The 25866-nt window shown below is 49.7% G+C and overlaps 1 long non-coding RNA gene across 2 annotated transcripts; it reads right to left on the bottom strand.

Annotated features, from left to right (window-relative positions):
* Nucleotides 1-1402: 1402 nt before the first annotated feature.
* On the bottom strand, nt 1403-24201 carry LOC120386381. Of its 2 annotated transcripts, none has more exons than XR_005589696.1 (4): nt 24104-24201; nt 6085-6226; nt 2929-3039; nt 1403-2385 (listed from the first exon to the last, which is right to left on the bottom strand). It is a non-coding gene; the product is annotated as an uncharacterized LOC120386381 (long non-coding RNA). The 2 variants fall into 2 exon arrangements; XR_005589695.1 differs by having other exon boundaries at nt 6085-6230; nt 24104-24181.
* Between the last annotated feature and the right edge of the window lie 1665 nt (nt 24202-25866).

The raw sequence follows: 25866 nt of genomic DNA, 5'->3' as shown, positions 1-25866 counted from the left end.
TGGGCGCTAGGTTCATTGCGGCTCCAAAAGGGAACATTGTCCCATTGAACAGCAGAGTGGACGCCGTATGGGCTGTGGCTAGGTGCTGCTGGCAAAGTGCTGAGAGACAGCCCAAAGCCTGAATTCACTTAGCCATCAGAGTTGTCCTCGCCCCCAAGATATCTCCTCCGCGTCAGGGTTAAGCTTGGAGCAGGTGGACAAAGAGACTCCATTCCCCTTCCACCCCTGGAGACAGAAGTCTTTCCAGCTCACAGCTGCTGGTGGTTGTGGGCTTTGGGTGAGGTGGGATGAAATGGGTCTTTTGGCAGGACAGTGATAAAGTCCAAGGGGTGAGGGGCAGGGCCAGCTCTGGCTTTTTTGCCGCCCCAAGCAAAAAAAAAAAAAGGAGTGGGAGGAGGGTGGCCGGAGCAACAAAGCTGGGGCGGGCGGGGGAGAAAAAACAAAAAACCTGCAGCGTGGCTGGAGAATAAAACAAAAACAAAACAAACCAAAACAAAAAAACCCTTCAGGGCGGCTGGAGCGGCCTGGGAAGCCGAAACTCAGGCATGCTTTGAAAAGAGGTGGCACCACATGTAAAGTATCATTTTTATGCTTGAAACTGGGAGCGCGGGGACCCGAACGGCTTTGTATTAGGAGGAGGGTAAAGAAATCTCCATCTAGCGCCGGTGGATTGGATTTAATTCCATGCTCTGCGGAACAGCTTTTCTCCACCTTGCCCTGTGAATCGGAGAGCGACAGAGCTCCGGGCCACAAAACGAAAGCCACCTGCTTAGACGAGGGTTTCCCACAAAGGTTAGAAGTCGATCTGGTTAGAAGCGACTCCAGCTCCCTGTAAGGGCTAGATAAAAACTACACTAGATGCGATAAATCAATCCCCGATAGATCGATCACTACCCGCCAGGTGTACCCTAGAAATGACAGCTCAGGGGGAGGATTCAGGTTTGACGCCCTCTTCCGTCCACAATGATTTCGGCGCCCATGGCGGTAAGGAAGAGGTGTTATTCCGTGGCCCCATTGTGCTAGGCATTGTACAGACACATAGCAAGAGACGGCCCCTGCCCCAAAGAGTTTGCACACGAAATCCGCTAATGAAAGAGAGGAAGCAGAAGTAAAGTAACTTGCCTAGGGTCACCTAACATATAGGCCCAGAACCCAGGTTTCCTGACTGCCAGTCCAGTGCCCATCCCATGAGGCCATGCTGAGCCTGTGATACAGAAAGGAGACGATATGTAAGTGGCTTCCTGGCCCCACAGCTCTGCCAGCGCATCTCAGCACTGAACTGCAGCACCTGCTCCTATTCCAGCTTTGCCCATGCTCACAGTACACTGTGGATTTTTCCTGGGTACAAGGCCCCAGAGCTCCACCAACGTACCTCAATGCTGACCTCATACACGCCCTGCTATCATTTGTGTATGGGCACATACCTGTGCGTATACGGTAGACAAAAGCCCAGTGTTACCAGGGCATCAAGGGCCAGATTCTGGCCTCAGTTACACCAGTACAGCCAGAGTGAGGTTGGAACAAGCATAAATGAGGACAGGCTTTCGCTCCAAATTCCTTTCCACTTATGACTCAAGTCGTCACTGAATCCAGATTCTCTGGGTGGGGTGTGTGTGTGAACGGTTCAGCTCAGTTTTCTGTTCATTCCCGCTTCCTCTTTTGCGATTGCCCCAGAGCACGTGAATCCCTCCTGGGCAGAGGGCCTCTCCAGCAGGCGTACAGCTGGCATAAGGGCTACCAAAGGCTGTGCTCCCACCCCACAGCATAGGCGGCATGGCCATAGTATGCTGAACTGTTTGTTCTCTGTTCCTCAGGCCCCATCAGGGCCATAAGTTAGTGCAGCCCCAAGGCTGCACTAATTTACACCAGGAGCCAGGTCTTAGAATAGCCACCCCACCCCCTTTACAATCCAACAGCATCCTTACTTCAGGGGAAGGAAGGGAGTAACAGAGTAGGCCCATGTTATTTAGCTGGCTTCTCGGGTCTGTCTCCTACCGCTGGTAGCCACTCCAGCTTTGGAAGGGTTCCATCAGCTTAAATATAGTGAGCATTGCCAGGGGATCTGCCGAGTGGAAAAATCGGGGATATAACAGAGACAGCAGTGCCAATCTGCCACTTGATGGTGTGAACTCACAGAAAGACCGGTTGTCAGTTCAACATGCATAATTTCCTTTGATCCTGACAGACAGTTTCTTCTCTTCCCTTCAGAGCATGTCCAGAAATAGGTTAGGGAAGATGAATTGGTTTTCTCCTAACTTGGCATGATGTTCCCTTGTTTCTTACTTACAGCATAAGAGATTCCTGCAGTGACTCTGCCTAGCTTGGCAGTAGCTGTCAGCTTCCCCATGGGCAGTGCTCTGACATTTTTCTCTATCCTGCCCCCTGCTGGAAATGGAGTGATACAGTCTTAGCATACAATATAACATTTATAGTTCCCAGCACCCTGGGAAACCTCACAAATTGATATAGGAGCTTCATCGCTTACTAGTGAAATGCACACACCTCTGGGGTGAAAGGTGGCACCTGGTTAACAGTGCAAAGTAACATCACATGGAAAATCAGAAGAAGAAATAAGGAAGGCTATATTGCAGCCAATTGAAACAGTAGGGGAAAATCAAGAAAGCAGAATGTAATGCTCAAATTGAATACCGGGAGCATACATATTCTCTATTAAAAAGTACCAGGGTACTTTGCTAATGGCTACAAGGGATAAGACCGTCACATCTCCTCCAGCTGCACAGAGCCTCCTTGCACCACATGGCATCACTGGTTCAGTAGAAAGTGAGTTAAAAAACACTCCACTTGTTAAATCACCAGCACCACGTTGTGCTCCTGGCAGCTCCTGGGATTCAAGCACAAGGTGGCATTGGCTGCAAGGGTAGCTGTGAGCTCTCCAACAGGTACTAGGACTTCTAGGACGCTACCTACCGTGACTGCTTTAGGGATTCCCTCCAGCCACTGGGGCTAGATCCTTCCCTGATCCATGACTTGCTGGGAGAGGCTAGGAGAATTCTCCCTGGTTTGTGATTCCAGTGCACTCTGCAGGGGAAAAAGTACCGGTAAGATCCCCCAGTCCCATTACAGCTCCCTCCTTCTCTGCTGCACAGCCTGCTGGGAGGGGCATGGGGCTAGGGTGCCTCTGATCTCCGCAATACCCGGTTTCTGCTGGGAGCGGATGCTACTTGAGGAGCCTCACTCAGAAGTAGTGCTCAGGGTGCGAATGGCAGGAGGGAGAGGTACTAGAAGGGGCTGGAAACAGGTGGGTACCGGGGACAATTCTGGGCACAAAGAACAGATGAGGAATAAATGGCACCAAGTACATCTGTTTGGGAAGGAATACAGGCGAGGGCATTCTGTGCCAATTTCCTCAACCAGGCCTCTAAAGAAATGATTCAAGGAGCCCCGAAAATCAGCTCAAGTCCCCAAATCAACTACTGGGAGTTGCAATGACATGGTAAAAGCATTCCTCACAGCTCCACTATACTGCAATGTGGTTCATACAATGACAGGGAAGAACTGCTATCGAACAAGGCTTGGCAGAATTCTATTTGTAATTTAAAATGTTCACAGATGGGGGAAATTAAGGGGGTTTAGGGAAGGCTGACAATGCAGCTGCTGGGGCCTGAGACACCCAGGTGCAAGGTGCAGGAGAGTCCTGGCCTAGTGGAGCAGAGAACCCCCGGCTGATGCCGTGAGGAGGAAGACAAGCGACCGGCCGCAGAGGAGGCCACTCCGCAGCAGAATGGCTCCTACCTGGGCATGGCCCCAAACTCCCAGCTGTGAGTGGGGCCATGACAGCGGGGCTATAGGGGGCGCCCTGCCCAGCCGCATGGCTGGTCCCACTGGGTCCCTGCAGGCAGCAGGTGCCGGGGAGGGCCGTGTTTGCTGACACATCGATGGATATGTTTTCCCTCCCAATCGATTTCTGTGTGTCCGGTGAAATTGACATTTACTGACAACTAACAATTTAAATCAAACTCTGCCAAGCCTAGGCACAACTTCTGTTTAAACCTTTCCTCATAGGCCAGGTTTCCTAAATCTAACAAAAAATGCTAAAAGCTTTGAAGAACCTGACCCTCGAGGTAAGGTTAAGCCCCCCCCCCCCAACAATGGGGCATCTTTAGTGTTGAGAAAACCTGAAGGGGGACCTGATAAGTCTTCAGGTATGTGAAGGACTGTTATAAAGAGGCTGGAAATTAATTGTTCTCCATGTGCACTGAAGGTGGGACAAGAAGAACGGGGCTTAATCTGCAGTGAGGGAGATTTAGGTTAGATATTAGGAAAAAACCTTTCTAGCTCTAAGGATAGTTAAGCGCTGCACTAGGTCACCAAGGGAACTTGTGGAATCCCGTCACTGGGAGGTTTTAAGAACAGGTGGGACAAACACCTGGCAGGGATGATCTAGGTTTACTTGCTCCTGCCTCAGTGCCTGGGGCTGGACTTGACTTCAAGGTCCCTTTCAGCCCGTCATGTGGGAGATTCTATAACTTATACCATGTAGTGCACAAAGAAGAAAGGCTACTCCTTAGCAGTGCTGTGTAGGGGTGGCTCAGAATAGAGGACAGAGCTCTACCGGCTACATCCCAGACAGTGACACAGCGCATCGCCTGCAGGCTCCACTCCCTCCTAACTGCAGCGAGATTCCCAGAGCCAAGTCCTGAGGGATGCTGAGTATTGGCATTAGAGGACTAGGCCCCAGTGGAATCAAAGGAGCAGATTGTTTGAGTAAGAAGTAAGCAGGGCCTTGTCCAGACATGGGGAATTTGAATTCAACGCAGATACAGCCGTGCAAATCACTAATGCTGCAAGCACCTATAACAGAGTTGGCACCGGCAGGGCTTAATGTGATAATGTGCTAGAGTAAATTGCATGGATGAAATTTGTCTTCCCCCAGAGCAACCCCTCTGCACAGGGGCTTTACACCCACGGTGCAGCAACACTGGCGGAGACCCCTAGCATAGACAGAGCCTGCAAGCTGAGCCCAGATCCTGCAAGGTGCTGAGCACCTTTGTCCAGGGGCAGCTGCCCTTTATGAGGAGTCAGGGCCCAGTCTGCCCAGAACTGCCTTATGAAGGCCCCACCTGGGGGTTGTTGATTGCCCTAGCTGGCTGCTTAATAAACCAGCACCTGGGCCTGATAAAGCTCAGTTAGAGGGAACTTCAAAGGGAGACATGAAGTGCCTGTGGAGAGGAGCTCCCAGGAGAGGCCTGAACAGGGAGCCTGAAAGGGGACGTCTCCATGGAATCAGGGCCGGCTCCAGACCCCAGCGCGCCAAGCGCGCGCTTGGGGCGGCATTTTGCCAGGAGGGTGGCAGGCAGCTCCGGCGGACCTCCCGCAGGCATGACTGCGGAGGGTCTGCTGGTCTGCGGCTCCGGCGGACCTCCCGCAGGCATGACTGCGGAGGGTCTGCTGGTCTGCGGCTCCGAGGGACCTCCCGCAGGCATGACTGCGGAGGGGCCGCTGGTCCCGCGGCTTCGGTGGAGCATCCGCAGGCATGCCTGTGGGAGGTCCACCAGAGCCGCGGGACCAGTGGACCCTCCGCAGGCACGTCTGCTTGGGGCGGCGGAATTCCTAGAGCCGCCCCTGCAGGGAATCCACCAGAATGGTGAGTTTGTCCGAGAGGCTCCTAGAGGGAGGAAACGTCTAGACAGAGGGTTGCACTTTGCAGGCATCCAAGGGTGTCCCCCAGATGCTGGATGGAAGCCTGGCCTGGCAAGGACCACCCGCTGTCCCTGCAGAACAGTCACATGGATGGACCTCCCCAGGGAATGATCTTGCCCCAGTAAGGGCAAAAGACCTAACAGCAGGGGCAGAGACCGGCACTGAGAGAAGAGCTGGGTAGAGGCGAGCACTGGCCTCGGGTGAGGGGCAGATGGACTAAGACTGGCCTAGTCACCCAGCTGGGATGTTGGGGTGAAAAAGTTTTGTTTATGTTCTGTGTGGACTTTGCTGTTAATAACTGAGACCGTCCACAAGGGGGCGACGCTTTTCAGCATCCCAGGGTCTATCTGGACGGGATACCCTGGCTGAAGGGGCCGGGAGGGCAGAAATCAAGTAAAGGCTCACTAGCAACACCACGCCCACCTGCACGGCGACTCGACGGGTCAGCCGGGAACGAAGGCAACCTTCAGCTCCTGCTGGCTTCAATGGGAGGCCGCCTGTGGCTGCTCAGCGGCTCACCGGAGATGCTCCGCAGCAGCGTGCAGGGTAGGGTCCGTGGTTATTTCTGCCTGGTAAAGCAGAGAATGGGTGATTTTGTGCAGTGTCACCCGCAGGGCCTGGGAAGCGTCTGTTTTCCAGACTGGGCCCTGGTCTCTCTGCAATGCCAGCAGGGGCCCCTTTCCCCTGGTCCCTCCCTCAGAGGGAGAGCAGGTGATGCCAGCTGTTTGCTGCAGCAGGGCCTCCCTTCTCTTGCTCACTCCAAGCTGCCAGCCTGCCACTCTGCTCCGAGCCAGCGCAGGGGAGGGGAGACCCCCGCAGGGCCTGGTGCCATCTGCACTGCAAGGTGGGAGCAGCGTGCCTGGCTGCCCATACTTCCCGAAGCCACTGAGGTTTTACCAGCCCCCTTCAAGATGGCACAAGCAGCTGCTAAGGCCCTCTTAGCTGTGCAGCTGTCACGCATGCCCCAGAGCAACGGGGAAATTGAAAAGCGAGTTGGACAAGGAGGACAGTCTGGTTATTCAACCCCCGTCTCTTACACACAGTCAGACACTCCAGAAGGGCCGCACTTGTGTGTTGTGTGCCATTCCTTTGTGCCACCTTCAATCGCACCCCCACGGACCTCTCCAGCTAATGGCCTACTGCCCTTTTGTCTGCTAGTTAGCCCCCAAGAATACCCCAGTGGATAAATACAGGGGGGTCCCCCAACAGCGAAAGGGTTCCTCTCCCCGGGCAGCATGTGAGAAGAGGTCACGTCCCAATGTGCAGCACTCATGCAAGACTTTAGGGTTTCGTCTCATGTCAGGTAACGGTCTACATCCTGATGTAGAAGTCATGCGTCAATGGTATGGGAGAGTCTTTGGATCAGAAGCGTGGGGAACTCACGACTCGGTGGAACGCCTTTCAAAGCCAAGTCACCGCAGTCAGGACTGCAGCCGGTCAGAGAAACACGGACCAACCCGTAGCCAGTTGGGATGTGCAGTTCTGTCCAAATCAAAACGCTTCCCCAGGTCAGGTTCTTTGTGCTGGAATTTCATTTGGTGAGAGAACCAGGGTAAGAGAAGAGCTCATGTAACGCTGTAACATCCCCTTTGGATGAAACGTTTTGAGTTTTCGTTTTAAAATGCCTTTGGTTTGAATTTTCGTCAAAAATGTGTCAGATTATGAACACGTGTTTCAATTGGACAATGAATTTTTTTCAGAATTTCCAAGTGGTCCGTTCGTGTTCTGATTGGGAAACCTGCTTTGTTCCCTAATCTTAAAATTCTTAATGAAATAAAACTGCTGTCTGCTGCTCCCCCTCTAATTAGTTCCAAAATCTGCTGGTGAAACTACAAAATGTTTGTCAAAATCATTGATTATGCTGGGCTGGGGCAGAGCGTAAGGGTTCTGTCCATTTCCATAGTATGAGCAACACACCATCATTAAGGTATGTATCTTCACAGGGCCCCCTTGGGATACTATTAGCCCTATTCTAAGCAGGTTAGGTGCATAAATCCCATCAAAGTCAATGAGAGTGAGGTGCCTAAACTGCTTTGGTGTTTTTGAAAATCCCAGTATAAGTGGCACGCCCGCTTTAAGGCCTAGTTATCAATGCAATGAATGGATCAAACCCCAGCAATATCAGAGACCAATTTTCAGTCTATGAACCCCTATGACAGCTGCGTTACTCTAGGGCAACCCCTAGGCGGCAGCATTTACAGCTGAGTCTCTGTAGCACTTGCAATGGAGACGTTCTAAGACGACAGGGGAGAGCTCTCCCGTCAGTTTAATCACTCCTGTCTCAGTGAGAGGCAGTTGTCAGGAGCACTCCTGGCAACATAGTGTGGTCTAGACCAATGTTTAGGTCTGTGTAATTTATGCCACTCAGGGATGTGGATTAGTCGCTCCCCTGAGCGACATAAATTATACCAAAATAACCTGTAGTGTAGACAAGGTCTAGGACAAAGCAGCTCACAAAGCCCAAAGCACATGAGATTTGGGCAAAAAGCAGGGGATCCAGCTGTGGATCAATATTCCGGAGGAGATCAGACAAATCCAGATCTGACCATCTTTGGGATGGTCAGATCTGGATTTGCACATCTGGATTTGCAGATGTGGATTAGCAAAACCGTCCTCCTTGAGAAAGCCTGTCCACCATAAGTGATGCTCACAATACCAGCACCCTCTTCTATCCCCCTGCCCCCAATGCCTTATTCCAATCAGAGTTTTGATTCCCCAAATGGAAAATTGCCAGAGATTCCATGAAGCCTGCTAAGGTCTTCACTATTGCTATAGATTTTATGTGGAAGGTGCTCAGATCCTGTGGTGATGGGTAGCAGGATAAAATCCTAAAATTGTTAGTTGGGGCGAGATCAGGGAATCAAACCCAGGGTATCACTAACCATTGGACAACCCTGCCTCTCTTCTAGGGATAAGGATTAGGTGCTCCTTGTTCCTTCTCACCCACAGGTAAAGGAGGAAAAATCTTATTTTATTATTCCCTTCTGCCCTTGCCCTGAGGGCATTCATGAGACCAAAGAGGCTGTGTTTGGATGAATATGCCGATTAGATTTGACTGACCCGGAGGTCGAAGCCTGAGTCAAGTGTAAGGTCTGGGTTTGGATCCAATGATACCAGAATCTCATTAGCAGGACATCTGTGATCAACCATTCCAAGGAGATTTCGGCTGGATTTAAACCAGAAGTGGGCAAGAGGTGCTTTCTGGGGTTGGCTCCCACCAGCAACCATGGACACGGGGACAGGACGGATATGTTGTCAGTCAGGAAAATTCAAATTTGAATTTTGAAATTAGTTTCTAACCATCATCCATGGTGCAACTGAAACAGCCTACCAAGGAAACAGGGAAGTAAGGGACCCATGACTTTAAGATTATTAAGCTAGATAAGTTTATGGGAGATGGTATGATAGGATAACGGGCTTAGTCAATAGGTCAATTAAGTTCAATGATATGATTTTTCCTTTTTTTTCCAGAGAGATGAGAGAGTCTTGCCTGCGCATGCGGGTTTCAGCTGCCGCCATATTTGGGGGGGGTTTTTTTTTCCTCCAGAATTGGATGTGGCCCTGGAGGTTTTTTTTTTTCCTCCGAAGCATGGGGGGCAGGGTCTAGCTAAAAAGGAGGGTGGATCGGCTTATGTGGCCTGGAACCCCGCAGAGATGAGTCAGGCACAGAGACTGAAATCTGACCTGCCACTGCCATCTCAAAAAATCAAAGGGTCAGATCCTCAGCTGGTGTAAATCATCATTGCTCCAATGAAGGCAATGGAGCTAGGCCAGCTTACAGCTGCTGAGGATCTGGGCCCATGGGGATTTGGATTCAGGGTCAGTTTTTGGCTTGCCCTCTGCAATGAGCCCCCAAAATGAACAATTTTAGGGAAGATGGGAGGGGCTTAGATAAGGTTTGTGTGGCCTCCCTCCTTTTTGTGTAAAGGAGATAAAGGGAAAGCAGGAGAGGGGAGCTATAGGAAAACCCCATGAAAGGATGGGCTGGCATTATACTTCATATAGAGAGTGAAATCCTGGCCCCATTAAAGTGAATGGCAAAACTCCCACTGACTTTGAAGGCCAGGATTTCACCCACAGTCTATATGTCCGGAAAGGATCTGAACGGAAATGCTACTTAAGGTCAGATTGAACTCCTGCGAAAGTCCATGGAAAGTTGCCTGTTGACTTTAACTGGCATTGGATCGGGGCCCTTAATGAGTACAGCATTCACAGCAGAAAGACCAGGCAGGATTAAAATGAGCTCCACACCCCTTGCGAGACAGACAGACATTCTTCCCAACACTGGAACAAAACCAAACCCAAATCTATTTTATTTAGGTGATCAGCTGCCGAAGAGCCAGCAGCTAACCCTGAACACAGCTCCAGGCCTGGCCAAGGAATTGATTTGCATCATTAGCTATTGTGCTCTTGTCACTTATTATTTTTAGAATGCCAGGGGTGTGCATGGCACGGCACAGACAGATCCTATGGGAAGATGGGATGACTTGTATGATAGCCCAATGATGGACAACCTTATTAAAGCCTAGATTGACAAGTGGGCATTCAGGGAACCTGGGTTTCAGAATTAGACACAAACAACGTACCTGAATCCGATATAAAATGGCCCAGAAATGGTAGGCCAAGTTTCCAAACCTGGAGGTATAAAATTAGTTATGGAATGGCCCAAGGTAGGTGTCTAAATCAGCACTTAGATTCACAGATTTTAAGGCCAAAAGGGAACACCAGATAACCTAGCCCGATCTCTTGCACAGGGCGTTAATTTTCACCCAGTTATCCCTGAACCGAGCCCAATAACTTGGATCTGACTAAACCATTTCAGTCTTCTTACTGAAGGTGCTTAAAATGTCTAAATATGGAGGTAGATGCCCAACATTAGGCATCCCTGTTTGAAATTTTGGCTTTTCACCAGTTAAAATAGATACTTGTTCCTCAAAGTGCCCACTTGACTCCAAATTCAACTGCCTGGTTCTGAAAATTGGGCCCCTAACACTGCTCTGGGTCTTAAGCCGCTACAGTTCTCGGATGATTAGAGATGGGCATCGTTCTGTTTCCACACACAAAGGCCAACATGTTCTTTTAGCATCAAATTACTTTTAGTTTGGAATAAGGGGGAAAAAATAAAATCCCCCCGTGAGAGAGAGCATGGTGTGTGAGACTGCTCTCTAACAGGCTGAAGGGACTCTGAGACCAAAATGGCCGCAACAGAGGCTGCCCAAACTCTTGGAGTTTTAAAGGCACAGTGGCAGTGTTGTCTAGTGGATAGGGCGCTGGATGGAGAGTCAGGAAACCTGGCTTATAAACCCAGCCACTGATCTGCTGAACGACCTAGGGCAAGTCATTCCACAATCTGTGCTTCAATTTATCCCTCCTACGCTGTCTTGCGTCGATCGTGAGCTCTTCAGGGCAGAGACTGTCTCTCACTACGTGTTTGTGCAGCCCCTTGCACAATGGGGCCATGGTCTCGGTTGGGGCCTGCAGGAGCTACAGTAACAAATAATAGCTAACGGAGAAGAAAAGCTTTGCAAGTTTGGGTCAGGCTTTACATTTTCGGGCTAAGAACTCTCTATTAGTACTTACAGATGCTGCCGTTCATTCAGTGAAGACTCACTGAGAACAGAGTTCATCCCTACATTTGCTGTCATTGCCTGGCAGTTAATTACAGTGAAACCTGGAACATTGTGGACGTGGGACTAGGATAAGCCTGCAAAAAGTCGGGGGGGGGGGCGGATTCTGAACTACTCAGGCCTCCTGAGGCAGTGAAATGAGGCTGGAAATCTCAAGGGAACAGACTCTCGGAGGAGATTTTTGCTGCTTCCAGGCGGGTTGCAGAAAAACGTGACATCTCAGCATGTCTATTCCAATATGTGGTATTATGAAAATGAAAAGCAACGAAAGAGCTACCTGCATTTAATTGAACTTCAAAACCAGCTTGGCTTGAATTCTGGATGAAGAAGATTATTTTATTATTAATTATTATTAATGCAGGACCTAGTTGTCCCATAGAGACTGTGTCTGGGCAGTGCCTACTACTAAATAGACAAGGAAGGGTGGGGGTCACCTCGTAAGAGCGTGGCAGAGTCAGAGGATGGAACCTATGTCTCTGGCTAGCATGGCTGATGCACTAGGCCACACACCAGTCCTAGAGGGCAAGTGTTTTTGTTATACCCAAATGGGTTTGCTCATTGCTGTGGCATCAAGATGCTGCAGTGAATGGTGCCCCATAAACATCTTAAATTAGATCAGAGGTAGGCGGAAGAGACAGAACCGCTGCAGGTCCTAAGAGTGTCAGTAAGAGCTGATGGAGCTGAGCACCTCCCATGACACATACAAATACAGCCTAGCCTACAGGGTGTCCTGACTGTCTGGTGGTGACCACAGATTCCCAGGCCAGAAGGCACCATTGTGATCATCCAGTCTGACCTCCTGTGTAAGAGGCCAGAGAACTTCCACCATAATTCCTAAAGCAGATATTTTAGAGAGGGATACAGTCTTGATTTAAAAATGGTCAAAGATGGAGAATCTGCCACAACCCACGAGAGAGATGACCGACAGAACCCTGCTTGATTGGAGGGCTAGTTCTGTGACTGAGAACCCATATCCATGGGCTACAGGGCTAGTGCTTGTCCGGCACAAGGACAAGTTTTGTTGTGCAATTGGTTCTCACGTTAAAAAGTTTGAGAGCACACGCTCTCTCTCCACCCCGCAATCTCCTGAAAGAAGACAGTTTAGACTCCGACTTGATCCCTCCGCCTGTGGTATTATCCTTCCAATTTCGTCCTCAAAAATATCAGTGCCTCAGCTTGCACACCAGAGAGTTCACACCTATAGAACACAGCCTTATCTCCCAGGTTCTGTGCAAGACAAGCCTGTTTCACTCCTCCCTCCCTAACCCTCTTAGACATAATCCCGTCTTTAATGCCTCTTGGAACGGAGCTTTGAACGACTGTGCAACCTAACTGGCTGACCTCTCTGGCTGCTCTCTCATGCCCATTTGGAGAACTCCGACTTGCAGAGAGATAACAGAAGCCTGGTAAATCCTCGCTGGGAAGCTAAAGCGATTGTCACACTTAGAGAAGTTTACTCAGAAAGCAAACTTATAGCAGCTTCGAGTCTGCGGCTAAACTCCAGCAGGGGAATGGGAGAAGAACTGGGTTTTGTGACTCGGGCCTGCGTCACACTGACGGCTGGACAAGTTCTCCTAGCAGCTTTCAGCGCTTACGGTTTCTGCTTTGGAAAATGAAGAGCGGTTTTAGGTTGGTGAATCCGGACTTAGTACAAAACGCTTATGGGAATAATATTAGTCGGTGAGCCAGGCCGCTCAGTTACTGAACCTCCCAGCTCCTCTTAGGCTGTATGCACGTAACAATCAGGACAGATTGGACCATCAGGAGTGGTGTGTGTAGCATCTGACAGACTTGTCCAAAGGGAATGCCAATGACTGAATACACGGAGTGTATAAGCCAGGACGGATCATTAGATCTAGTCTGACCTCCTGTATATCACAACCCATTACATTTCACCAGGATACCTTTACCTTGAGCCCAATGACTTTAGTGTAGTTAAAGCACTTCAGATGGCTAAATCCGATCCCTTTCATTATTGTATGTGGGGTAGCTGTAGTCGGATCGGTCCCAAGTTGGTCTAATAAAAGATATTACCTCACCCACCTTGCCTCCCTAAAGCATTTCAGTCCTTGGGAGACTCAACTGTTGTGTGCCACAGGCGGAGAACAGGAAGCACTGAGGTGCCACCACTGTTTGAGGGAATTGATTGGGTGGGACATACCCAGATAATCCTAGATGGTGATCCCTGCCCCATGCTGCAGAGAAAGCTAAACTGCTACCCCATCTGACCTGGGGGAAATTCCTTCCCAATGCTAATTCTGGTGATCGATGTGATCCCGAGCATGTGAACAAGACACATGAGCCCAGCATCTAGAAAAAGGATTCTCTGGACCAACTCAGGCTGGCTCAGTGCTCTATCTCCAGCTGTGGCTTGGGGAGCTTCTTTAGTTTGAGAGCAAGAGAAATGACGTTCTTTATCAATGCTGGCAATCACAGTTGATATGGGGCAGAATTCTGAAGCCCCTACTCACTCCTGTCTCAGCTAGGGGTTAGCACTGACATCAGTGGAAGTCACCTCCCCACCGCCAGAGTAGAAAGCAGCAGGTATTTCAGGATTTGGCTCAGAGAAAACTGAAATAAGTAGGGAAAACCCTCAATAATTTAACCACCACCCCTTCCCCCATCCCACTACTGGGTCTTCTCAAGCTTCATCTTCAGCCTGGCTCGGAGCAGAACCACTGGACTCTGCCTCTCAGCCCTGTGCTCCTTATTGCCGATGGGGGGAGGGGGAAAGCCAGTCTCCAGTGTAAAGGCAGAGCACCTATCTGCACCCGAAGCAGAATGGCCCAGCACACGGGGCAGTGACCCGAGAGCCAGGAGATGGGGGTCCCAGCCCTTGCTGGGCCTGCTTGGGAGCGTTGTTTCGTTTTGTCCCTGCTCATTTCAGTGAGAGCCGAGCAGCTCTTGACTCCTTAGACCATCTACCCGTTAATTGAGGCAAGGGCTCTCTCCGGCTAGGTGTACAATGCCGCACACAAGGGGAGCTTGGGGCTCCAGCTGTGACCATAATACCAGCACTCAATCTGGAGTCAGCACAGGGCTCCATGGTAAAATCATTAAGTGAGTTCACGGATGAACCCTATGGCTTCCGACTCCGAATCATCCTGTCCCATGATCTGGTCGCACGAAGCTGAGTGCACGAGGAGCTTGGTGATGTATTTGGCAAATCTCAGAAACAAAGACGACTTGAGCAGTTTACCATTAGGGCCTCAAAGGGTTCACCTGCCTTGTGGCACTTGGCTACCAGCAAGCACCCCACTTCTCCCGGCCCTTTCCTCCGCTCAGGGAAATAGCCTCTGAGACCTATAGACACCTGAAAGTTCCCAGACAGTCCCCTTAATAGGCACCTTTCCGTTCTGCTTTAAATTAATCAAACCCAGGGTCCCTATATTAATAGCATAGTGGGAATTAAAATCATGCAATGCATTAAAGATGTAATTTAAAATTAATAACTCATAATTATTTATCATGGTGTATCAGCGGAGCTGTGAATTTCCCCTCCTCGCCCACCATTCATTTCCTTTCCTTTTTCCCTCTTTTGCTTCTAATAGCATCTTGGACCATTCTGAAGCTCTGCAAGCAATTCCTGGAAATGCCAAGCCTACGACAGAATACATTTAATTTAATTCTTTTGGGGTGGTGGGGGAGGAGAGACTTAATTGTGGTAAATCAGTACTTAAGAAAAGACATCCATTTAAAAAAGGACAAACCGAGATAATTTAATCAGAGTGCTGCCCCACTGAGGGAGAGCAATAGAGCCGGATTCTAGCCACGGGGGCGCTGCTGTAGTCTCCCTGTTGTCGCAGAAAGGACAGAAAACATAACATCCACCTAATGCCCCTGCCTTCCAAGAACCCCCATCCCTGGTCCCCGCTTCATGCTGAAATGTAAATGCTGCCTTTACTTTCTTGCTATATGGATGAGCCTGAGTGAGGTCTCAGCCATGCCAAGATGGAAATGTGTCTATCCTAAGTACCTTTATGACCCCATTACCATAGTACCTGAGGCACTTCACAACTGGTAACACGTTTCTCCTCACAACACCCCTGAGAGATATGGCTAATAGGGAAGGGCTATTTTACAGATGGGGAACAGAGGCACAGAGAGACTTGCCTGCGGTCACACAAGGGGTGTGCGACAGAGCAGGGACTCACACCCCGGTCTCCCGAGTTCCAGCCTAGCACCTTCGCATTAGCAACCAAGGTGAGTTCCATAAACATGTTTCAGGACCTTAGATAAGACATGGTTTCCAGGCCGTTGTCATCAACAGGGAAGTAGGTAAGTGACTGAGGAGGCTCAGAGACAGGGCTCCTTTCTCATGCCTGGAGATGATCCCTCAAAACCAAAACTGAAGCAGGTGGGGGTAGCAAAGTCAGGATGCTTGGGGTGCTGTCCCTCTTCTGGGAACGACTGAGCAGCCTTTAGGACGGCCATCATAGGAGATTAGGGTTGGAATAGACCTCATCCTTTCGCCAGCATGAAATTCACAGAGAGAAAAAACTTCAGCAAAGCAAACTGATTCCACAGCTATGAAGGACCAGATCCTCAAAATATTTCGGGACCAAGTTGCCATTTAAATCAATGAGAGGTAGGCACTGAAATACCTTTGAAGATCTGGACCCGAATCAAAAACCTAACCTTCTGTGCTGTTCACACCAGACAGACAAGGATCCTAGGAACCAGGCCGTTCTTGCCAGCTTTGAATTCAGCTAGAGGGTTTTATTCCAGTCCTCCAAAAAAGCAAAGATGGGTCTAAGCTGTTTGGGATGTAGGGTTTTGCTTCCGTCCATCTCTGGGAGAGTGCTAGGGAGGAGTTTGGGATTTTAACACAGAGCAGGGGCTGTGAATGTTAGCTAAGATTCACTTGGACACTCCAAAAAAAAAAAAAAAGTCACTGAAATTGAGAGAGAAAAATATGAAAATTATGTTCATGAGCATGGCCCTGATAGTGGGTCCATTTTAATTTGGCTGTTTGCATTTTGCCCTAACGGCAATGTCATTTTTAAGGAGCACCACGTAAAGAGAAAACTTCTCTGTGGGTAGCCATCCTACAGCCCGGCTCTTCTGCTTGGGAGTCTGTTTGCATTTGCTGAGGCTCACTTTTTCTTTAACCTCCCCCCCATCTTTGCACTGATTTCCTTCTCTGAATCTCAACCCCCTCCCCCCTTCCACATCAATAAATACACCACAGAGCCTAAACATGCCAGTTTTGTTTAGTAACTCAACCCTCAGTAGGGCTCAACCAGATGCAGCGCCAGTTGTTGATGTAAGAGGGAGGCTATTTTAGGGAAGAGGCATTTAAACTGACTCCAGTATTACTAAGGCTGGATATGACGGGCTCAGACCGCCAGCTCTGTGGCTTTTGTTTTCCAAGCAAGGAGGAATTTAACAAAGTGACTGATGTTTTTCTGCCACAGACAACCTTGTCATCAAGGTTTTAACAACAAAGACGCAGTGAAAAGGGCCTCAGAATGACACATGTTAAGAAATAAGCTTTTTGTATATGGATAATTCCAGCCATTCTGGAAAAGAAAAAAACCTTGCACCACATTTATAATGAGGTTGGTTTCTCCTGGAAACCCGCACCCCATTATTTTGCTCTCCCACAGTCGTCAGAACTGCGCTGGTCTCCTCTGGTCCAGGAAAGAGACGCACAGTCGTTTTGTGCTAGCTAGCTGAGCCCGGCACACTTCTTCATACAGGTCCCAAATAAAGTAATCTCCAGTGACTCTGTAGTTCCGCTGCAATCCGTGATCACGGAATAAAAGGGAAGGGGCCCATTATTTTGCAAGCAGCTGCTGCCATGTGCACCGTCTTTATGAAAGAAGTCAAATCTAAATTAACACCTCCAATGTCTCAGGGGAATTTCTTGCATCAAGGCACTGAGACCCCATAATGAGGTGCAAAACTTCCCTGCCCATGTTCCCGCTGAACAGGTACAGGTAGTCACCAGACCTCCAGCATGTACTTGGCTTCATGGAAAGCCTGGGATGGATTATCAGGGCCGTCTCTTGAGTTATTCTTAAATTCTGGTCAGAAACCCAGAGGGGAAAGCCCCAGGATCTAAGTCACGCCGCTTACGACCTGCCCACTCATTCCTGGCCTGCTCCTAGCGCAGCTTTCAGTCCCTAACAGAGACCCAGCCACGACAGCTGGGGTATGACAGCCACATCTGTGGCTAAAGGGGTGGCCAAGCATCTCTCTAGAACAGTGGTTTCCTTCCATGGGGATAGATTCTGTCTCCTGTCCTGGTGCCCCTTTATACACTACTCCACGGGCACATGGGGCCAGAAGTGTGACTTAAAAGACCCAGGGGGAAATCCCCCCTCTCACCCCAGTGCAGGCAGTGTCAGCCCACCATAAATGGCCCTGTGCTGCCAGCCCTGCAAGCATCAGTTCAGGGAGTGTGCTGGGGGGAGGGGAGGATGAGGTTAGAGATGGGAGGGGAAACATGGGAGGACCCGTCAGGGAATCTCTGTTGCACACACTGCCGCTAAGTCTCTGGGCTGCTCGACACCACAGAGAAGCCCAACCACAGCTCTCAGGATAAGTCAGAGCACCCCCGAGGCGCCTCTAATTTTGAGCGGGGGCTGGATTCTCCTGCCAGAGCAGCCCAGAATCCCACGGGGCAGAGCTGCCTCAGAGCCGCCTTTGCCCACCTCTCGCTGGGTGCAGCTTTTGTGCTGGGCCGCAGGCAGTGCCGGACTGAAACCCCGGCCACCAAGGTGGGGACGCCAACAGACGGTCCCGACTCCCAGCATGGCTGAAAGTAACCAGGTACAGAACAGGGAGAAACGGTGCAATGTAAAGTGAAGGCAATTACCACCTCTAGGGTAGTGGGCAGATCCATTCAGGCCAGATTTTTCCAGGACACATTCAAGCTTCTGACCTTCATTTTCAAAGCCCTTCTCCGCATCACCCCTCTCTAATTAGCTGCTCTCCTTGCACTGACCTGGCTTCCTCCATGCACTCACTGATACCAGCCTGCTCACCCATTTGCCTGCCCCCAGTCTTTGCACTGTCTTCCCCATCCTCCTTGACCTTTACACTCAATTTCTCTGCTTCCCTTGTCTGTAAGATGATCGACACTGAGCGCTGCATCTGATCAACCCCAGCATTTCAGGGTATGTTCTAGGCATCAATGGGCAGAACTTTTATTTGGTGAAAAGTCAGAACACTGGAAGGGAGGCAGGTGGGGCACCCAGAGTCCCTAGCCTCTGGCGAGCAGCGTCACAGCTCCAGCGGCCTCTGTAATGGTCTATAGATCACAGATTTGGATGATGTCAGACACTGACACCTCCCAGCATAACGCCACCCGTCTCAGCTCTGCCCAGATTGTTTAAAATATTGCCACCCTGAAGGCCTTGACTCTCAGGCAGAAAGAATCACAGGCAAGGGAGGGGCAAATGGGGGAGCACAGACTCCTGACAAGGGAGAAAGTGGGGGTGCACATAGAGCCCCTGGCACGGGCGGGAGGCATAATGGGAACACAGAGCCCCTGGCAATAGGGAGGTGTGGGGGGACTTGCAGGGAGCCCTTGAAAGAGGGGGATGGAGGATGCAAGGAGGCCTTGTGTGTGTACTGAGCTCTGCCTACAGGAGCTACCAAGTGTGTGATTCCCCCCCCCCTCTTTATTTATTTTCCAATGCTGCCTAGCAGCTTCTACTGAAATCAGGGCCCCATTGTGCTAGGTGTTGTGGATACACAGAGAGACAGTCCTGGCCCCCGAGACCTTCCAGCTCAGGGTGAAAGTGCCACACTCTCACTTCGAGCAGAACCATAGTCCCCAGGCTGTCTCCTTGTAACAACCTTTTATGTACTCGAAAACTGCTATGTCCTAGGGTGACCAGACAGCAAAAGTGAAAAATCAGGACAGGGGGTGAGGGGTAATAGGAGCCTATATAAGAAAAAGACCCAAAAATCGGGGCTGTCCCTATAAAATCAGGATATCTGGTCACCCTATCATGTCCCGTCTCAGTCGTCTCTTCTCCAGACTACACAAACCCCATTTCCCCCCCACCCAATCTTCCCTCATAACTCATGTTTTCTAGACCATTTTTGTTGCTCTTCTCTGGGCTCTCCAATTTGTCCACATCTTTCCTGAAATGTGGTGTCCAGAACTGGACACAATACTCCAGCTGAGGCCGTATCAGCGCCGAGTAGAGCGGAAGAATTACTTCTCCTGTCTTGCTCACAACACTCCTGCTAATGCAGCCCAGGATGATGATCACTTTTTTTGCAACAGCATCACACTGTTGAACTATATTTAGCTTGTGATCCATCATGACCCCAGATCCCTTTCTGCAGTGCTCCTACCTAGGCAATCACTTCCCATTTTGTATGTGTGCAACTGCTTGTTAATTCCTTTGCATTTGTCCTTATTGAATTTCATCCTATTTACTTCAGACCATTTCTTCAGTTTGTCCAGACCATTTTGAATGTTAATCCTACCTTCCAGAGCACTTGCAACCCCTCTCAGCTTGGTATTGTCCAAAGTGTACTCTCTATGCCATTATCTTCATCAGTGATTTAGATATTGAACAGAACCAGACCCAGAACTGATCCCTGACCCCACTCATTATGCCCTTCCAGCATGACTGTGAACCACTGATAACTACTCTCTGGGAACCGTTTTCCAACCAGTTTTGCACCCACCTTATAGCAGCTCCATCTAGGTTGCATTTCCCTAGTTTGTTTATGCAAGACAGTATCAAAAGCCTCACTAATGTCAAGATATATCACATCTACCACTTCCCCTCTACCCACAAGGCTTGTGACCCTGTCAAAGAAAGCTATCAGGTTGGTTTGACCCAATTTGCTCTTGACAAATCCATGCTGAGTGAATGAAATGCTTTGCTTCAGGTTGGATCAATGTTCAACTTTGCATCTGCCTGAGCTACCATGCTGCCTCATCTGCCTGGCTCCCCCATGCGCCCATTCTCTCCTATGGATCCTATGCCCTGGCCTGACTACACCTCCCATGATGCACTGCAGTCTCTCACTGTGGCTGAATCACCATGGGTGCATCTCCTGATTAAAATCAAAGACCCTCTGTACGTTGGCGATCTTGAACTACCATCCCCAAACTTTCAAAGCCGTGCCTGGGCCCCCCCAGTATCATGAGACTAGCTTAAGTCAGGATTTTTTTTTTTTTTTTGTTTAAAGTGATTGGTTTTATTCCCCCCGTTTGCCTTTGGTTTCTGAGCTTTTAGAGCACACTCGGGTCACACGTTCAAGCTTCTCCCTGCAGCCTTGGGGGCTAGAAAACTTACTTTTTCAAAAGTGAAAGTGGAAATTTTTCTCATATTCACACGACCCCAGAAGCTGGGGTTTTCGAGAGCAGTGGTTCTCAAACAGGGGTCCGGGGCCCCCTCGGGGGCTGTGAGCAGGTTTCAGGGGGGCTGCCAACCAGGGCCGCATTAGGCTTTCTAGGGCCTAAGGTAGAAAACGAAGCTTCACCATATGGGTCTGAAGCCCAGGCCCCAAGCCCCACCACCTGGGGCTGAATCTGAAACCGGCGCAGCTTAGCTTCGCGGGGCCCCCGGGGGCATAGGGCCCAGGCAACTGCCCTGCTTGCTAACCCCTAATGCTGCCCTGGCTTTTATATGCCGAAAAACAGTTGTTGTAGCACAAGTGGGTCATGGAATTTTTATAGCATGTTGGGGACGGCCTCAGAAAGAAAAAGGTTGAGAACCCCTGGTCTAGCAAACACTAGTTATCTCAAGAGTCCTGCTAAAACCAGAAGAGTTTGCAACACTATAAATTCTGTCATCATTAATGGTCTTATTGGCTCCATGGTGTTTGTGTGCACACACCTCAACACAATCAAGGTGAAATACACAGGAAGAAAAAGTGAACTGAGGAGGGGTAGGGAGGGGAAGGAAGACAAGCTAACAAACATTCCCTTCCTGGCTCTACACAACAAACGAAGGAGGGAAAAAACCCCACAAAGAAAGGCCTCAGGAAGGCGGCTTTTAACTACAAGCTGGAGGAAAATAATGAGACCCTGTCTCTTTAAAAATAAATAAATAGATAAAGACTAAAATAAATGCAATAAGCGTATGCAAATGTGTTGAGCTGAACATCAGTGTCTGTAAAACAGATGAGGGAGAAAGTGCTTGAAGCTAGAGAGAGGAATGAGGCAGCCAGAGCTGACCCTGGGGTTAATAATTTTTACTTCTCCATCTCATTCCCTCCATAAAAAAAAAAAAAAAAAAAAGAAGAGGGGGGAGGGAGCAGGGAGAGAGGAGACAGGAATGTGTGTTTGGTTTGGAAGTAGCCACAGCAGCTCTGCTGAAGGTTATTTAACAGCACTGAAAGGAGTGGCTGCAAAGCATCTATTGTTTTATTCCATATCAGTCTCTGTGTGGGCATCCCTACCCCTGCCTGGCATGTCCAGCCATTCGCCTCTCAGCTGAGAGGAGACCAAGGACAGGCGCGACCTGCTAACCCTCGGGACCGACTGTGCAGCGAGTCCCAAAGGGCAGAAGGAAGGAGAATGCAAACGGAAGAGGAGGGGATGGAGGAAGGCAAGGAGCCAAACGCAGCCCAAGCACCACCTCACCACGCAATCGGCTTTCTCTGCAAGGAAGAAAGGGCCCAGGCCTGTGAGGTGCTGCATCTCCTCTGCCCCTGCTGGCTTCGGTAGGGTGCTCAGCACCTCTGCAGGATGGAGAGCACCAAGAGGAAGCTGCCCCACAGCTGAGTTTGGTATTGGGCCAGGATTGGGTTTGCATCGTGGAGAAGCTTGTGTACCGTAGCCCCTCCATGGAAGGGGAAGACAGGCAAGCACTCAACCAGGAAAACAGACCAAGGGCCTAATTCTGCCCTCTGTTACCCAGGTCTAACTCACAATGACATCCGATAACTCTCTCTATTGCATGTCTCTCCCGGTGCCCATCCCCACGCTATCTGGGTGCACTTCATCATTCAGGCCATACATTATATTAAGGTTCCATTTATAAAGAGTTTATAATGGAATTACTATGGAATAGTATAAGCATGAGTAATATGCACTAGAGACGGTTAAGCACGTCTGTCTGCAGACACGTGGCTCTTTACAGTAGTATCTGGGCCCAGTTGCCTCAGCATCTTTCCTGTATTTATCCACACACCACCCTGTGATGCAGGGAAACACCATTAACTCCCTTGCACACACACAGACACTTGTGTAAGAGCACACTGGAAGCCTGAGCAGGGCTTTGAAGCCAGGTCTCCCAAGTCCATGCCCTAACCATTGGACAAGCCTTCCTCTCTCATAAGTAGAAGGTGCTTAGATGCTTATGGGCTACGGTGGCAAGCAATCAATTGATTAAAAACAATCTATCCATGGTTTATTAACGATTCATAACTGGAACCTAAGTGTAACTGCATTAAAACAGCCCACAAATAGGTAGCAGACCCCCCACCAGCCTCCACCCCTTTGAAGAGACCTGACACAGTGGAGGGTGTCCTGAAGACGAAATAGTAGGGGAGTCCAGCGCTTGCTGTCCATTGGATATCTGGATGGAGGGATGCATCTGGCCCCAGGCCAGGGGCTTAGTCATAGTCCCTGAGGAATAGACTCCCAGGAGCAAGGAATATCTAGTTTGAAATATACCACAGCAGTATTTTTAACAGGGAGAATTTTTGAAAAAAAAATATTGGGTGTTAAATTGTTAGGCAATGTTGTTGTAGGCAGTTAAACAGCTTTTGTGCTCCACCTCAGAAATGGCTGCACTTCATGGGCAGAATAAGCGAAGGGGTCTCCCTCTATACTGCATAGGCAGTGAGCAAAGACTGGATAAAAGAAACCAACATCACCTATTGTTTTGGAGGGTGATTCGGAGGCCAGCCATGGGGCATCATAAAAGTGTGTGTTTAGTGCCTGACCTAAATTGTTGTGTCATGTTGCTATTCAGTGGCTGCTGTGTTTCACCCCAGAGTGGGCTGCATTTCAGTGGTGGGTGGGGTAGTGTCCATAAATCCTCTCTCTACTGCACAGGGATCTTATAGGGTTTAAAATTAACTAATGTCACACAGCAATTTGTGATCCTGAGTTGAAGGTTTCTGTCAAATGCTAAATATCTCCACTATCCATAATAATATACAAGTGATCAATCCCACTTTCTGTAGGGAGACCCCTGTAGAAGAGTTGACTGAGTGCGGGTGCACCCCCTCATGGCAAGGCATGGCATAGCAGGTCTTTAGCAGCCCCTGCGGATGGTCGCACCAGTCTCATGGTGGACTGCTCTGGCAAGGTCATATCTTAGTTCTACCCCTTCCACGGGGACAGAGTCCAACAGGGAATCCACAGTCCTTCCACCTGGCCTCAGCCCTGCGGCCCTTCACCCAGCTCTCAGGGTTTTAAATCAACCTCATCCCCTGATGTCAAGGGGCTTCGTGACATCTGCCCAGTGGCTGGTAGGGGAACCCAGGCCCTCCCTCTACATCAGGCCAGAGACCATAGGATGAGCACTCAGTGCGTTTCCAGCAGATACCTCACCACTGCCTCCTAGACTCCTTCCTACCGTTAGCCTTTCTTCAGGCCTTATCCCCAGCACACCCAAGGGCTCCTCCCCAGAGGAATGGCTCCTACCCTGGTGTCAAAGCTCATCACAGGACCTGCCCCTATCTTCCTGCCCCCCTCCACAGGCTTCCCCCTCACCCCACCAGACCCTTCCTGCTCCCCACAGGTCTTTTCACTCTCTGCCGCCCAGGGAGCCATTGCAGAGTTTGTCCCTCTCTCCCTGCAACCACTCACAATTGTTCAGTCCAAATGCCCCTTCGGCTTTGCCACCACTGCCCCTGGCTCCCTCCAGCCCAGGACAACTCACCGCTGGCCCCAGGCTTCGCTGCCTGTCTTAGGATCCTCTAGTCCTGACTTTAGCCCAAGAGAATAAACTCCCAGCTGCCTCCCTCCTGGATCTCCTCCCTGTGCTCCTTCCCTTACAAAGACCCAGCTCCTCCCACCTTCTGTGAGCATCAATTATGCCTAACACCCTTCCAGCCAGTGGCCTAATTGGGCTCAGGGTCCTGTTAACCCCTGGCTAATCAGTGTGAAATGTAGACACCCTAGCACACCTCCCAACCTATTTTTTTGCAGCAACCACTTTCCCTAGGGGCTGCTCTTTGTGGGCCAGCACATAGGGTACTGCACGAGGCACTGGAAAAGTGGGGTTTTAGTCCTGGCTCTGTTACTGATTTAGTATGTGAGTTTGAGCAAATCACTCCATTTTGCTCTCACCCTTTGTCTATTTACACTGCAAGCTCTCTGTGGCAGGGACTGCAGCTTCCACTGTGTATGTACAGCACCTTGCAATGTGGGGCCTGACCTCAGTTGGGACACGTAGGGCTGTGATTTAATGCCTCACAGACATGTACAAGAACCCACTTAGAAAGACTGAATTTTCTGGAGAACAATCCAAGGAGTCGTTCTCAGGCAGTGGTACTGTAGTTGCTGATAAGGCCATTTACCTTCTCCTCCACCCTGCTTTTGCACTAAGGAATCAGTGAGCCTGATCTTTCTCTGAACTCATGGAGAACCAATTCCTTTTTTTTTTTTTTTTTTTTGGTGATGGGGAGGGGAATGAGTTGAGAGCCCTTTGCACTGAGTAGAGTCAGTCAAATTCCCCTCCTGGAGAAAATTCTGAGATTGCAAAATTTGATTTCAGCAGCATTGGGACAAAATGTTAATATCTCTGAATTTTTTGTGAAAGAAAATATTCCAAAAATGATTCATTTTGACCTTATTGAAATGTTTCATTTTGTCTGGATCATTTCAGCTTTTATATATTATGTTATACACATTAAAGTCCAAACAAAATGTTTCAATCATTTTCTGCAAAAATGTTGATGAAATTGACACATTCCTGCAAAACTTTTCAATTTTGTGGAATCAACATTTCCCAGTGGAAATCTGTTCCTTTGGAAAATGTATGATCTGCTCTAGTACTGAGTCTGCTGTAATGCCACATTTTATGCAGTCTGGCTGGGTATTTAAGTTGTCGGCTCGGTCCTTCTGCCATGATATTTTTAAAGTTTTGTATCTGTTTGTACGTTGCATTCAGACACATGACAATAGGTGCCTTCTGAATAGATTACATGAATGAAATTGGGACTCCTGGGTCCTTTTCCCGGCTCTGCCAGACTAATTCGCTGTGTGCCGGCTTCCCAAACTGTACAATAAGCTGATAATACTGACCTATTTCACAGGGTGGTTGTGAGGTTTAATGATTGTACATTCTTGAAGCAGTTAGCGATGGTCAGATAGATGGAACTATACACGGGAAAAGTAAAATAACCAATGTCTGGGAACGTAGCTGGAATCGTGGCGCCAAGGGCTCTGCTCTCACAAGCTTTTCAAAGCTTAATTCCCATTTAAATCCCAGCCGCGTTCCCAGGGCTGCCCGCCGCCGCCAGCTGCAGAGCCCAGGCTCCAGAGCCCGGGGCTGGAGCCCTGGGCTGGGCAGCCGAGAGCAGAGGCAGGGGATCAGGAGCTCATCAGAGGCTCTGCCCCTGCAGCGGGACCAGCAGCCGGGCCAGGCCGGCCGCGGCCGGCCCGGCAGGGAGCAGCCTCAGAGGCAGCCGCGCTGGGGAG

The sequence above is a fragment of the Mauremys reevesii genome, linkage group 18, assembly GCF_016161935.1.
Source record: "Mauremys reevesii isolate NIE-2019 linkage group 18, ASM1616193v1, whole genome shotgun sequence".
NCBI lineage: Eukaryota > Metazoa > Chordata > Testudines > Geoemydidae > Mauremys > Mauremys reevesii.
This window is presented reverse-complemented; position numbering and strand designations above follow the sequence as displayed.